Consider the following 14,873-nt stretch of genomic DNA (forward strand, 5'->3'; position numbering starts at 1 on the left):
TTTAATTAAAAAAATCAAGATGATATCTTTTTAAAAATATTGAGACAACAACATATTAAATCAACATGAAATTACTCAATGTTAACCTGCTAAATTCTCGACTCGAATCATAAGAGCCTAATAACCCTCTAAAAAGTAAATTAAAAAATTTTTAACCCTAATTTTCAATCAACTCAATGCTAGAGGATAAAATTAAAAACAAAATTCAATTAGAAAAATAAGTCAAATCAACCCGAATTAACCTGTCAAATCTAAGTTATGAGACCAAGATAACCCCATAGCAAAAAAAATTATGAAGCTCAATTCCTAGTCAATTAAATGTTTTCAAGATGAATTTGAAAAAAAAAAAAAAAATATATAAAAAGACATAAAAAAACCATCATAGTTAACCCAAATTAACTAACTGAACTTATAACTTGAGTCTTAAGGCCGAGATAATCTTATAGAAAATAAATTAAAACAAATTATAAAACTTAATTCTTAATCAAACTAATATTGAATGATGAAAATGAAAAAAAAATAATTGAATAAAAAAATAAAAAAATTGAGAAACCGAGTCATGAGACAATGATAACTTTATAGAAAGTAAATTAAAAAATGAAGTTTAATTCTCAATCAATCTAACATTAAATAATGAAGTTGAGAAAAAAAATTAATTAAAAACAAAAATAAAAAAATTACATGAGTTAATCTACCAAACTCTAATTATGAGATTAGGATAAGTTTATAAAAAATAAATATAAATAAGTTGTGAAGTTCAATGCCCATTAAATTCAATATTAGAAGATGAAATTAAAATAAATAAAGACCGAGTTGAAAAAAGTCAAAGCATTTCACTATTCATTGATTTATTGAAATGCAATACCGAATTATAATTATAACTATAAGGAAATTAAGAGGTGTGGTGTTTCACTAGAGATGAAAACATTGTTCATCCTCTCACAATTCACTCTAGATTAGAGTAATTAATATATTTTTTTATTTTGATCCTCAAATTTTGTTTTTCTTAAATGAATTCTTATTTAGTTAAATTGCATCCTGATTGCTTAAAATTCGTTAAGCTGTAATTGAAAGGCAAATGATTAAAATGAAAAACATAGAGAAACTACATTACTATTTCCAAAATTGATTTGAAAAGTTGACTTTGATCCTTTTACTTGACAACTCATTTATTTTCGATGCCTTCAGTCTTTTAAAATCTACTTTAGTCCAAAGCTTCATTTTTATTTTATTTTTTAGTTCTGATTCGAGATGAGAAAGAGAAAATCACTGGATTTCTAGAATAGACAAAAAACATTAGTGTACATCAATTCTAATAATCAAAATTATCAATTTTGGTGTTAATGAGTTTTGTTCAATGAGAGGAGCTTCACTTGGGTTTTTTTTTTTTTTTACTTCCAAATTTTATGAGAGAATAGATCTGACATTGGAAGGTTTTTAGGTTTCAAGTTATTTTTTGTTTTTGAATTGTTTTCTAGGTTATGTGAAGATATAAACAAGTTTATTTAGGTTTTCAAGGTATTGTTTTGGTAGTTTAGGTCAAAAAAATAGTTGAAAATGATTTTTTGGGTGTAAAACACCTCTTCCTTGATTTTCCAGCGACTCTATAGTTATCAAAATCCAGGCACAACAAGTAGTGTCGCTTGCTCTACTTTTTTTTTCAAAACAGATAAAGTTTTAAAGAAAAAAAAATATCAAAGCTCTCGCATATGAGTCTATACTAACAAACCCATACACCTAGGTTTTTTTACTAAGGTCCAAGAGTGATAGGCCTCCCAAACCAGTGCGCTTGGACTTATTTTTTTGTGTTTTATTTTATTTTTTCAATTCATCTTTTTTATTTTGAGATTTTTTTAAAAAAAAATTATTAATTTCTCTTTTCAATTTTATAATTCAATATTTATTTTATTGTAAATTGATTTTGATTAGTCATTTTATTTTGTTTTTTATTGAGTCATCACAATCTTGAATAAATATTATGTAATTTTATCAGAATTTGATTTGATGAATATCTATTTTTGTTATCGTTTTTTTATGGTCATTTAAGTTATTTCAAAACTTATCAATCTTAGATCAAATTAAACAAACTTTTATATGATTATTTTTTAACTAAAAACACATTAACAATACCTATTTTTTTTCATATTAAAAAATATTAATCTAACTTACGATAGGATCACAAAACATGACCAAGAGCACATGGAAAAAGGGTCAAGTGGAACAATGAATTTTGTGCATGTCAAAATCACGAGTGCACATGTAAGAATGAACCAAGGAATACTCTCGAATTGAATTTCCTAATTGAAAGGGTATATATGAAGGTGTAAGAATTTTTTTTTTCTCATTACAAAATGATTAAAATATTTATGTTAGTTAAGTTACATTGTATTGGATACGAATTGTTAGTTTTCTCTTTTTTCTTAAAAAAAAAAAAAAACTAATGCATTTTGTTGTACTTCCATGCTGTGATTATCATTTTTCATTTGCTTATTTTTATTAATGTGAATATCCAGGTTAATTTGTGTATATCTCAATTAATCTTACGGACCCTAAAATTAACAATCATGTAAGTTTCTAATGGCTCTAAAGTTTGTGGGACTTGAACTGATAATCTCTAAAGAGTAAATCTAGTACCTAACTAGTTGAGTTACACCCATCATAATTATTATTTTTCATATATTGATATTCATCCTTGCCAAGTAAAATTAATTAAATAAATAAAAGAAAGATTCATTACAAAATTCTCATAAAAGTGTAATATTAAAATAATTAAAAAAATATAAAACAATACATATATTTAATATGATCCAGCTAACTGATTATTTTATAAACAAAGACAGTATCAAATTTGAAAACATTTATGATGCATGAAAAGTAATTAGTGCTATTGTTGCTAATTAATAGCAAGCATATATATATATATATATATATATATATATATAAGATTTATCGACCGCTAAAAAAAAATAATAATTCCATTGGTGCGCAAAGAAGGAACCGAACCCACTTTCGCTCCCATGTTAAAAAGCAGGCACTGAGTTGGTTTGCCACTCTCGATGGCAAATTAATGGCACAACCGTACGGACTAACTAACATGTATATATATATATATATTAACCACCATGGGGCACACGCCCAGCACAGACGCTAAACAATAAGGAAATCAAAAGGGACGACCACGAGTGCTGCTGCTGCTGCTGGTGTACGGATTTTTTTACTGTTGTGGATTGTTTTTTATAGTATTTTTTATTTATAAATATATTAAAATTTTTATTTTATTTTTTTAAATTTATTTTTAATAAAAATATTAAAATAATCAGAAAATATAAATATAAATATAAATATTAAATAAATTTTTTAAATATAATTTAAAATAAAAAAATAATTTTTTAAAAAAACAATATTATAATTATATTCCTACATTAGTTTTTTATTTTCCCCTCTTGCGTAATCATATGAGCACTCTCTGTGCACCTTCTCGGTAGCATGCTATAATTACTTGCTATTAGTTTAATACCGACAAGATTGATAAAATGAAAGTTTCACCTGACCCGCAAATATCAGCGACCCTGTTTTCTTCTTTTTCTTCTCTTTCTTCTTTTTTTTTTTAATATAAATAACTAGATTAACTAATCCTAAAATTAACAACTATATAAGTTTTTAATGACCTTAAAATTTATAAAACTTAAACTAGTAATATATAAAAACTAAATTTAAAACTTGACCAATTAAATTACACCCTTAAAAATTAATGCCCTTACTTTTTTATTCCACGTGGTTGCATATTATAATTTATATGTCAATATTTTTTTAACAATATTTCTTAATAGTTTTTACATAACAAGAATTATAAAAAAAAATAAAAGTAATTTTAAAAATACTTTACATCATCTTACTAAAAATACACTCATTGTATTTCTAAAATATTTTTAAAATAACATGTTTTTATTTATCTTAAGTATTTAGGAGAAGAATTTTTCTTATATTAATTTTAAAACCTGAATTTGAAGATATGGAATTTAGAGAATTTGTTGGGTCTTACACTACCCAAAAAAGGCAATATTCGATTCTATTACATAATAACTAAACTAAAGTTATTGAGAATTGAATATGCTTCGTTAAAAAAGCAAATGGGTACATAATTATTACATATTTGTTTCGATTTATAATATGTTCCCTTGTCCTGATTGTGTTTTGTTTTCCACAGCGGAGCTTGGGAAACTTTTAGAAAGATGCTGGCTCCACTTTTAAGAACCTTTTCAAGGCATGCAAGCCCTAGTAATCAAAATCTTATACGTAGGTGTGTAATTATGAAGGGAACGGCTCCATTTTGCTATCAAAATTAAACCATAAACCTTACAGTCTCTTATACTCTTAAATTATTCGAAATAATAATATATAAGTTCGGAGATATATACAATGTTTTCTTATGCTCAATAATTATGTTCTATGTATAAAAAATAGCCACTAAATACTTGTAGTGTTTTTCATTACTCAATAATTGTATAACTTTATTCATCAAGAAAATAATTATATAGCTTTTAAGAAGATAACATGAAATAGAAAGAACATATGTGCACGAAGTTTGGTCATCTTTGGTTTTAAGACATACCTGACCTGATCATATAGCAAATGATGCTAGTATAAATAGATTGAAAAATTGGAGTAGAAATTTATGGTGTGTGTTGAAAAAAAATAGAAATTTAAGGATAAAACTTGTTACTTTTAAGATAACTAATCTTTTACAGAATATAAGAGAAATCAACAATAACTTCAACTCTAATTTGCTTTCCCGCTTGGTGCACAACATGCGATTGAACCTTAATTCATATTTGATATTGTGTTCTAAATTGGATGGAGTAAATTTTGATTTTTTTTTAAATTAATAGTTTTATGTTTTTGAATTGTTTTGATATGTTAATATCAAAAATAATTTTTTTAAAAAATAAAAAATATATATTATTTTAATTTATTTATATATGAAAAACACTTTAAAAAACAAATATTATCATCCTCTTTACATATCTTTTATAAGTTGCACCTCATTAGTAAGAAGATGTCACAAACATTTATTATCTACTTTTACTCTATAAGGTATTCTTTCATATTCCTTTTTTAAGAAATCTTCACCTCCATATTTTCTTTTATACTCTTTTGTTATTTTTGGAAAACTTTTCCCTTTAAAACACCAAAATAAAATTTAATTTTTAAAGTATAAAAATATAATTTTTACAAACTTTACAAAACTTGAAAAATCCAAAAAAAAAAATACAAACTTGAAACATTTAAAGAATGAAATAAGCCATAAAAATATATAAATAATTGATAAATGATAAAATATCGTAAAATTTATATCATGTAATCAAGTCTTTATAGAATATAATTTGGCATCACAAAATTATTTTCATCATCCTAAAATATTTTATTGTCATATTTTCATCCAAAAATAGTTTTAGTACACAAAATATTACATAGTGATAAATACCTCGTAAAAAATCACTTCATCATATGTTTTTGTGTGATTATCATGTTTTATTGTTTGGTTTGTATGTTATTGTTAATATTGCATTTCCTTATTTTCTTACACACTTTAAATTTTGTACATGTTCATGCATGATATAGAATTGTCTTATGCATTTTAATTTTTGAAAAACACGCACAAGCTTTTAAGTTAGGTTAGGGATTAACGATTTGCCCTATAACTGTTGGTCAGGGTTCAAATACGTGAAACACCCAACTCATATTTGAGTGTCTATTTAATAATAATAGGCATATGTGCCTTAACTGCTCCTCACAACACCCCCACACTGTCTTTACGAAGACCATCACTGGGCAAATATGAAACCATTTTGAGACCAGGTAGAAAACCTACACATCATGTAATGGCTTAGAACCTTTTTTTAGAGTATGGGCTCCCTAAATGGTTATCTTGTATGGGTTCTCACCATCCATACCCAATGTGCATGTACATATATTTGCATTTGTACACATACATCCATTCATTGTAAATAACATACATACATGCATCAGGTTAAAATATAGGTCCCAAAAGAGTTTACAACACCTGACTTTGAGCAAGAAACATGAAAGATGAAGAGTGTGCTCACCATGACGCCTATTTTAAAGAAGAGTTGGAATCTCTAAAGATAAGAATGGGTTGCCTTATTAGCTTACTCGAGCAAACACTTAGAAATGCTTTTCGTGAAGGTCTTTCTAACCGACCCATCATCTTTAATCAAACTCTGACAACAGCTCAACCTGAAGAAAGAATAAGTGAACATGGTCAAGAGCCCCAACACAATCCAATATTTGTGCAGTTAGCGACACCTGCACTAGCCCTGACAATCATGGATGCATTTGCCAATGAGTCCCTCAAGGCTAAGTCATTTGATACTGTTAATCAAGATAAGATGGTAGCACTAGAAGCCAAAATTAGATTCATAGAAGGGGTAGACTAATATGACCCAATATAGGCAGTAGAGATGTGTCTAGTTCCAAATGTGGTTGCCCCGAAGAAGTTTCATGCTCTTGAGTTCACTAAATATAATGCCTAGGACTCATCTCAAGTCCTACTACAATAAAATAAGAAAAGTAGTACATGATGAAAAACTACTGATGCACTTTTTTCAAGATAGCTTAAGTAGGCCAATATTGAGTTTGTACATAAGATTGGACAACACAAAAATCCAGAGATTGAAGGATCTAGTGGATGGTTTTGTCTAGTAATATAAGTAGAACATGGATATCACTCTCAACAGAATCAACTTGTCCAATCTGGATAACAAAGGATAAAAAAAGCATAAGGGAATACACGTAAAGATAGCGAGATAAAGCAACTCATGTTCAACCTCTACTAATTGATACAAAAATGGTGATGTTGTTTACTAACACCTTTTAATCCCCTTATTATGAGCATTTAATAGGAAGCTCATCTCAATATTTTCTTAAAGTTGTTAGGATTGCTAAAAGAATTAAATAGGCTATCAAGATGGGAAAATTTTGAGGTCTTGCCATGCATTCCAAAACAATGATGAAAGTTGAATATGAAGACGGCTCTCAATTGGGAAAATTTAATTGCGTGTCAAGTCTTGTTGTAGTATCAACTTCTCAAATGCCTTTATCAAAGATCAATGTACCTCTCCCACTCAAGTTTGTCTACCAACATCTATTAGGCTCTGGACTTATTGCTCCAACTCCATCAAATCCCATACAACCACTGTTTCCTAAGTGGTATGATCCAGACCAAAGATGTGAATATCATAGTGGGGTCCTAGGCCATTCCATTGAAAATTACAAAAGTTTCAAGTATCCAAGTCCGAAGTTGGTAAGCACAGGACAAATTAAGTTTGTGAAGAATAATAGTACCTTCCATATAATCAACTCTATCTTCAGCAATGACTAATTGCTTGCAGAATACTGATATAGGTGTAGACAATATGCAATTATACAGAGAATGAGCATTTATATTTTGCTGCGATGTGCTTTCATATATCGTAGATGCATCATGTCTGATTAATGTCTTGAAATCAAGAGATGTTTCTTTTAAAGGTTATTTTGTTAAAATATTTTGATTAAACTCTAACTTGCAATTATGGTTAATCAATCCTGAATGATTAAAAGTGTTTTGATTCCAGAAATGGCTTGATGTTCATTAAAATGGCAAGAGGTGACCGAACAAATGTTAAGCTCACGCATAAAATTAAACCACACACCATATAGCTAAGTTTTAGCAGTATGTGTAATAACACATGGTGAATTCAGTAGTTATGGATTCGCAAATCATGACTCTTACAAGTCCAAAACATTACACAGAACGAGGTCAAAATTTATTGGTTCTAGCTGACTTTACTTGAAATGAAAAAAGGCCATCTTTGTTCACTTATTTCACAATTCCTGAAATATATCCTTTGCAATCCCATTTTGAGCCCAATGAACTATTTCTTTAAAAAAAAAAACCCTGACTACGATCACACCCCATGCTGGGAGCAAATGAGAGATATTTTAAAGACACCAATAATTGAGAGAGGGCTAAAAGAAAGAAACCATGGATTGATTATTAAATGGAAAGGCTATGAGAAAGGAAAAAAAAAAGAAAAAAAAATGGAAATTGCCTACATTTAAAGGCAAGTCAATGATAAAGGAAGGAGAACGCCTATCAAGTCTATGAAGGGCAAAAGAGGTTTCAAGTGAGGAAAGACATAGTAAATGCCAAAAGTCAATACTAGAAAAAAAAATACTAAGCTACAAACATGTCTTTTGGTGTCCATGATAAGGCCTCTGATGTTTTTAAATGATTAGACTGATTATTCATCAAAGGAAAAAGTTGGATTTGCATTATGGCCTATGTTAGGAGAATTCAAATATTTGAGGTTAACATGGTTATATGTCATTTCCTCTACAAAGACAACAGCAGAAAAAGAGTTGATGGATAGTTGATGTTGATCATAGGTCTTTGAAACCCTAAAATACCTTTTTTAGCTTATGAATTTTCCTTTCTTTCATAGCAATGAAACCATAACATGCATTAAGTGTTTTTAAAAGCCCTTTTTTGATCAAGTAAGCAATTTGAACCAATAGATGACTCTCTCAAAACATAAAGAGCTTTTCCATAAGTGTCATGGCTTCATAAATTAAGCTACTAGTTATTATGCATACTGATAAAATAAATACACAAAAGAAACAATCTTTCCTGGTAAAGCCTCAAGTTTTGACTTGAGTATCTTGTTTCTTTGAAATTCACAAAAATGTCACCTCATCACAGAACATCAAAAGATATATCCAAGACTAGAGATTTAAATTGACACAAAGAACCATGGAAAAAGCCATTTTAATCTTACAACGAGTTAATCTCTATTTTCAAAATATAAGACAATCAAAGGACTACATGTATTGAATGACATGTGTTAGATCTTTGACTAAACAAGCTTGATTTTAAAAAATATTTCCAAAAACTGACATCTCTCTAATTTCATTTCAATAATTAGACTTTGAATAAATATGATCTTTGAAATGTGAGAACTGATTCTAGAACAAGAAAGTTTGTCAAGCAAAAAGAACATCGACCGAGTTTGTAAATTCCTAGACAGAAAAGACATCAACACTTATCAACACTCCGTGAAAAATGGAGCACTTAAGGGCAATACATTGGACCCTAAAAATTTAGATCAGCTACGAGACAATGAAAGATGATCAAATCATGAATCAGTAAACTGAGGATGATATAGTTCAAAGAAAGATAATCAGTGAACAAGTGCACTCAGATCAATTAAGGGTAATAATGTTCAAAGAGCAATTTATGATCCAGTAAACCCCGACAACAATTAGGAGTAAAGATGTACCTAAAGGACATCTTTATACCATCATCGTTACCCTTTGAACACATGGTTGACCCCTGGAAGATGTTACCACACAGTTGAATTAAAATGAACGTTGAAAAGATGCACACCACCAAAACTGATTGTGGAACAATGCTACACTTGGATGACATTTTCATACCATCATCATTTAAAACATGGCTATGACTCTCAACCGATGTTGTCGTACAGTTGCATTTGAATAAATATAAAAAAAATACACTCCACCAAAACTGATTGTGGGGACAAGCTACTTTAAAGCAAAGATGCACTTCACCATATGAATATAGGTGATGAACATCATTGATGATGTCAATGTATTTTTTTCACAATTTGATTAGATGAGACGAGAGGGATCCATTAAGAAGAACATTAAGCATAACACAAAGAACCTTTTACTGTAAGCTATGATATGCATGTCTAGGCAACTTGATGATTCCATGAAGGTTGATGATAATATATAATTGAAGGTTAGGTCTCACTAGAGGCAAGTCTGTAGCTGATTGACAATCTAGGATAAGGTCAACAATAAAAAAAAAAACCTCTTGATAAGTGTTGGTAGGATGTACATAACCAATCAAAGAACATGTTCTCGAGAGAATCTAGAAGATGAATGATTGGTTAAACTCATTCATGATGAATCAAGCAACACCACACTTAAGGGCACAATCATGCTTGATAAACAACGAGAGTAGTAATCATCGCAAACAGCCTAGGATAGGCATGACACTCACACTTGAGTGGACCTATATTTCAAACCAGGTAAAGATGCATGCATGTCATCTAAACCTTAAAACATTACATATACTTTTTGAATTGTTACAAGAAAAATCCTCAATGAAGTCTAGCAAGATTATGGATAAAAGAAAGAATCATTATTTTGACCCTAGAACGAAAAGAAGATGAGATGAACCCTACCATTAGGAAAATCTCAAAGAAATGAGAAGATCAACCTTGTCATCAAGAAGAGTATTCAGGTCAGCCTTGCAATTAGAAAGCACCAAGTTTTCAAAACCCTGTGATCAGGAATTATATGGTCAACCCTGCCTCCAGAATTCCCAACATTTGAAGAAAAGTGAGAAGAACCCTACTATTAGAAAATTGTTCGAGAAAGATCAAGCACTATCATCTAGAAGAACAAGAATAGCTTGTCATAAATAAGATATGATAAGCTCTATAATTAGAAAAATCTCAAAGAAATGAGAAGATCAACCTTGTCATAAAAAAGAGTCTTTAGGTCAACCCTGCAATCAGGAAGCACCGAATTTTCAGACACCGCAATTAGGAATTATCAGGTCAACCCTGTAATTAGGAAGCACCAAGTTTTCCAACCCTATCATCAGAAAAATTCAATTAATTTTAGTCATTGAAAAGGATAGATGTCAACCCTGTAATCAGGGAAAATCAATCTCAATATTGCAAAATCACAAAAAGAAGAAAACATCAAGTGAAAAGCTTTATCAAACTTTATCATAAAAAAGAAAAAGAGAGAAGAAACTTTACCATTAAGTAAATTCTCAAAAAGAAGAAAGAAGAAAGTTCAAACCCTGTCAACAGGAAGAACACACCGGACTTTGGTTATGTTTAAAGGGGATCGCTAGATAGGATCTCAGGTTAGCCTAACCGTAAACAAACTTTGGTTCTGGTTAAAGAAGGTCACTAGAAGGGATCTCAGGTTAGCCTAACCATACACAAATTTTGGTTTTGGTTAAAGAAGGTCACATACTGGATCTTAGGTGTTGCAATGTCGGGGTTGTACAAATTAATTACCCTACCTTAAATAAACAAGATAGTATAGATCAAGTAAGGGGTCAATCCCATGAGAAAGGTCTAGCTCAAATTATTATGCTATATGATATACAACTGGGGGGGTTTTGAAATTATCTATGCTATGCTATAGTAAACATAAAGAAACAATCAATGCCAAATCAATGAAAACCAAAATTTATTAAGAAAACAAATCTTGGTCACAAGTAAATGTCTACCTACAAAAATCAGAATTGGTCATGGAAATGAAACGTCAATATATACTCTGAATATTTATCTTTTCTTATGTTAATTAGTTAATAGATTCGCTGTATTACTAATCCTAACCATTAAACAACCACAATGTTCGCACTAGTAATTTAATTCAATGGTAGCCTTAAGAACTAGATACGTTGATTAATTAAGAAAACATAACTGTCTGCAATCTATGTTTGATTTGATCGAATATTCTTCCTAAGATTAATAACCTGGATTCACCATAACTATTAATCTCAGTTGCTTCACAAGTTTATATACCACAACTTCGATTTTAATAGCAAACTTAGCAATAGATTGTTCATAATAATAACTTAGAGTCTGCTCTAGCAATTAAAATAAACAGTAATAGGAAATAAGCATAAGAGAACAAACATAATCATTCATCATATAAACTGAAAAGAAAGGTAAAATAGATCTCACAGTTCTTGAAATTCGAAGGTTTTTATGTCCTTACAACAAAAAAAGAGTTTAGTCTTGCATATCTATTGAACAACTAAACAAAAAGAAAGAAGAATGCATGAATTCGAATTTGTGGGAGAAAGGGTTTGTGTACCTCTTTTCTGGTTGGCCCTTCTCTCTTCTCCTCTTTTCCTTCTCTCTTTCTTTTTATACCTTAGAAAACCCTAGTCTCTATTTTACAAAATAGTCCTCCCTTAAGTAGACAATTTACATTTAAGTACTTCAATAACTATTTTTCTAAAAAATAAGAAATCGTCTTGCATGAAATCTTTAAGATTTGACCTAGAGGAGCTAAATTGCTGAAATAAAACTTGGATGTCAGTTTGGATGCTTTGGGATGTAATTTGGACTTGTTTCTTCACAAAACATGTTTGTTGGCAGAATTCATTTGTCAACTAGAAAAATCATATCTCCCTCATATGAGATCTTTTTTTGCTTCAATTTGGTACATTGATAGATCTTCGAGTTAGGAAATCAACAAAATTAATTTTGCATCAAATGGACCTATTTAGCTCAAGATATTCAAGTTGGAATGGCCGAAGGTCAACACTGATAGATTGTGAGAATTGACTTTGAAGGCTGCAATTTCCATGCTCTTCATTTTTTTCTTGCCATAGATTTCTAGAAAGGTATGGATGTTAGCTTTTTAATTCCACTAGAATCACTTCATTTCGATCTCTAGAACTCACCCTCTGCACAAAACATCGACTAAAGGTCATATCTACTAATTACCTCCAATTTACTCTTGTTTACATCTTTCATCCAAAAGTGTCTTCAAAACATAAAACAAAGAATATCAAGGCATTTTATATATAAAACATAGGCAAAGCACTAGTTAAATGTGGGTGAAACTATCAAATAATATGGTTGCATCATCAAGTTAGCCCAACCACACAGATGATATTGATTTTGATTGTAAGGGATCGCTAGAATGGATCTCAAGTTAGGCCAACCATACACAGACTTTGGTTCTGGTTAAAAGGGATCACTAGAAGGGATCTTAGGTTAGCCTAACCACACACAAGATATTAGTTCTGGTTAAAGGGGATCTCTAGAAGGGATCTGAGGTTAGCCCAACCACATACATGATTTTGGTTCTGGTTAAAAGAGATCGCCAAAAAAGATCTCATGTTAGCCCAACCACACACAGACTTTGGTTCTGGTTAAAAGTGATCACTAGAAGGGATCTTAGGTTAGCCTAACCACATACAAGATATTAGTTTTGGTTAAAGGGGATCTCCAGAAGGGATCTCAGGTTAGCCCAACCACATACATGATTTTGGTTCTAGTTAAAGGAGATCGCTAGAAGGGATCTCATATTAGCCCAACCACACATACGATTTGGGTTTTAGTTAAAGGGGATCACTACGGGGAATCTCAATTAGCCCAACCATATAGAGGATTTTGGTTCTAGTTAAAGGGGATCGCTAGAGGGGATCTTAAGTTAGCCCAACCACATAGAGGATATTGGTTTCGGTTAAAGAAGATCACTAGAATGGATCTCAGATTAACACAACCACACACAGACTTTGATTCTAGTTAAAAGAGATCGCTAGAAGGGATCTATTAAGCCCAACCATACACAAGATATTGGTTTTGGTTAAAAGAGGTTGCTAGATGAGATCTTAGGTTAACCCAACAACATACATAATTTAGCTTTGGTTAAAGGGTATAATCAGATGGGATTTCAGTTGAATAAGCTACACACAAATAGAATTTGGTTCTAGTTAAAGGGGATTGTCAGATGAGATCTCAGGTTAACCCAACCATAAACACAGATTTTTTTGTTCTGGTAAAAGGGGATTGCTAGATGAGATCTTAGGTTGATCGAGCCACCAACATTATCTTAACATTGGAAGAAAAATGAGAAGAAAAAAAAAAAACCCTACAATTAGGAAATCCTCCAAAAAAGCATTCACACCCTACTATTAGGAAGAAAAGTTTTAGGTTTTGGTTAAAGGAAATCGTCAAATGTGATCTCAAGTTAACCCAACTAAAGATAAAATTTAGAGGATCGCTTAATCAGGATCTTAGAATAGCCAAGTGTGCATGACTTTGATCATTAGTTTTTGGTTGAAGGGGATTGTTGTAAAGACAAAGTTTCAGACCAACCAAGCTTTGAGAAAATCAGTTTCAAAAGTTTATTTTTGTTTATCTTTACAACACTTACTATGCACAGTCTTTGCTCTATAAGTATTGTAAAGAGAGGGCATTTATTGTTATCCATTTTTGGGTCCCTACATAAAAAAAGAAAAAATACAAAAAAACAACGTTGTTTTATGCGACATTATTCTTCTTCTTCCCCTAGATGTGTAACAGGGGAAAAGAAGCCTTTTGTTTCTTCCCACTTCACTCTCCCCCCCTACTTACCCAAACATTATCAAAAAACAAAACCCAACGTAACCTATACCTCCTCATGATGAAAAAATAAAGGGTTATGCCATGCAAGCAACACCCTTATTGGCCACCTCACTCGGCACTGTGACAGGGCAAGAAGGCCTCACCACCCAAGCGCAATTATGGGACAGGGGTAGGGTTAATCCTACCCCCCTGCCCCTATAAATACCACTCGAAAGGAAGACCAAAGAGGGGGGAAGGAACAAGAAAAAAAAAACAAATGAAAGCGAGGGATTTTAAGGGTTAAGAAATAAAGAGAGACTCAAACAAAGAGAACTAGGGAAGAAAAAGCACAAAACAAACCAAGAAAAAAAATAGAGAAACAGAGACATAGAGGAGAGAAATACAGGAACTAGTAAGGAACAAGAAGGAAAGGGAAAGGAAATACAGAAAAAAAAGAAATCAACGAAATCAAAGCAAAAACAAGCAGAAGAAGAAACACAAAAAAAAAGAAAGAAATATTGCTGTCTGGAATAATCATTCGCCGCAACAACATCGCTACTAAGAGCCACTAACACCATCAACGCCGTCAGCAAGTCAGCCTCCCCTCTCCTCCTCCTCCTCCTTCTGCTTCATTTCCCTCGTCTCCACTGCTCTATAAAGTGAATAATAAAGAGCTGCTCCACTATTTATGGGCTG

Source organism: Populus alba, chromosome 10 (genome assembly GCF_005239225.2).
Source record: "Populus alba chromosome 10, ASM523922v2, whole genome shotgun sequence".
Lineage (NCBI taxonomy): Eukaryota > Viridiplantae > Streptophyta > Magnoliopsida > Malpighiales > Salicaceae > Populus > Populus alba.